General features: G+C 42.0%; 1 pseudogene; it reads left to right on the top strand.

The window, feature by feature from the left end:
- The first annotated feature begins 751 nt into the window (after window positions 1-751).
- On the top strand, window positions 752-1,698 carry LOC123643558 (annotated as a pseudogene).
- The last annotated feature ends 287 nt before the right edge of the window (window positions 1,699-1,985 follow it).

The following is a 1,985-nucleotide window of genomic DNA, read 5'->3' as shown; positions in this document are numbered from 1 at the left end:
AACAAGTTGAAAAAATAGAAATCATATCAAGTATCTCCTCAGACCACAATGGAATAAAGCTAGAAATCAATACAAAGAGGAACTTCAGAAACTGTGGCCGGGCACAGTGGCTCATGCCTGTAATCCTAGCACTCGGGGAGGCCAAAGTGGGAGACTTGCTTGAGCTCAGGAGTGCAAGACCAGCCAGAGCACAAGCAAGACTCCATCTCTACTAAAAATAGAAAAAATCAGCTGGGCATGGTGGCATGTGCCTGTAGTCCCAGCTACTTGGGAGGCTGAGGCAGGAGGATCGCTTGAGCCCAGGAGTTTGAGGTTGCTGTGAGCTAGACTGACACCATGACACTCTAGCACAGGCGACAGAGTGAGACTCTGTCTCAAAAAAAAAAAAAAAGAAGGAAAGAAAAGAAACTATACAAATACACGGAAATCAAACAACATGGTCCTGAACAATCACAGGGTCAACAAAGAAATTAAGATGAAAAGTAATTTTTTTAAATGAATGAAAATGAAAACACAACATACCAAAACCTGTGGGATATGGCAAAAGCAGTGCTAAGAAGGAAGTTTATAGCATTAAATGCCTACATCAAAGAAGTAGAAAGATCACAAATTAACAATCTAACATTGCATCTTAAGAATCTAGAAAAACAAGAATAAACCAAAGTTAGTAGATGAAAGAAATAACAGGCATGCACAACCAGTTCCCCCAAGCATGGAGTTTTACTTATAACTCAGGTCTTAACCTGGGTTATTGGCTGTGCCCCTGCTTACTGTGTACCTGCAAATTCCACCCTCTCAGCTTTCCCCTGCCCTTCACTCATGGAAGTCTTCAGGCAAATATTTCACTTAGAAGGGATTGCACATCTTCTACAAAGACTCTGTGGGGTGTCATTGAAAGTATGGAGATAGTTGTGCTTTTACACAGCTTTTCAACATCCAGGTATGATTGGTAGAAGATTTGAGAAGATCTGACCTTGAGTTTAATTGAGTGATTGCCCTTAATTTCTTAGGCTTTGGCTTCAGTGACAAACTGAGGCCACATCATTATTCCATATTTGCGCAAGCCAGCATCGCAGAAGTGCTTCTGTGCCTTTTGGGGCTCCAAACCACAAGGTCAACCTTTTTTCTCATTATTATGGAAATATTGTTGCTCAGGAACTATTCTATAGGTATAAGCAGAGTTGATCTGGTTGGCTTACCATCAAGAGTCTCTGTCTGTCAAATGGAAGTATTTTTCCTGAGACTCACTGTCCTCTCCTTCTCTAAAACCTACTCAAAGATGGAAGTATGCAGTCACCCTTCCTCACACAGCTGATGAACTTTTTTGTATTCTCTCAAGGTCTTATCCCAGTCTTTGGGCCATAGACTTGGCCCTCCAAGAGCAAGCTATTGGACTGTGAGCGGGGATCTGCAACAATGATGGGAACTTAGTCATCGACAGTCTCTTACAATACATCAATCAGAGGAAGAAGTTTGGAAGACGCTGGGTGGGAGTTCTGGCCTCTGTAGCTATTTCCATTCATTTTATCTGTGGGCCAATGGATCCTGTAAATCCCTATCCAGAGTTTTTTGGAGCTGTGCAGAAAAACACTGCTGCAGTCCACAGTGTCGATTCTGAATGACCACATTAGCCACTATCCACAGCTAGAAGATCCCATCGGCTTCTTGAATGCACATATGGGCTTCATTAACTTCTGAGTTGGAAACAGTAGCTTCCCTCTATTACCTCCCCTACGTCCTTATCTGTTGTGTATGCCTCTTAGAAAGAAATACTCAGAAGAGGTCCTGGTTATCAAATGTTAGTGTCTCAAAAAAAGTCCACTTTACTCACGTTGGTGAACAGTATATAGAAAAAGCCACCAGGACCTTCAACTAAGGGTTGACATAATAGTTCATCTCTCATTCCTTTGACATGCGATCAAGTGTACGGACTTGACTTTGTGTTATTAGGAAGTTTTGATGAGCACCAGTACTCATTGATGCAG

The sequence above is a fragment of the Lemur catta genome, chromosome 8, assembly GCF_020740605.2.
Source record: "Lemur catta isolate mLemCat1 chromosome 8, mLemCat1.pri, whole genome shotgun sequence".
NCBI lineage: Eukaryota > Metazoa > Chordata > Mammalia > Primates > Lemuridae > Lemur > Lemur catta.
The sequence above is the reverse complement of the archived record's forward strand: the minus strand, read 5'-3'. Positions and strand labels throughout refer to the sequence as shown.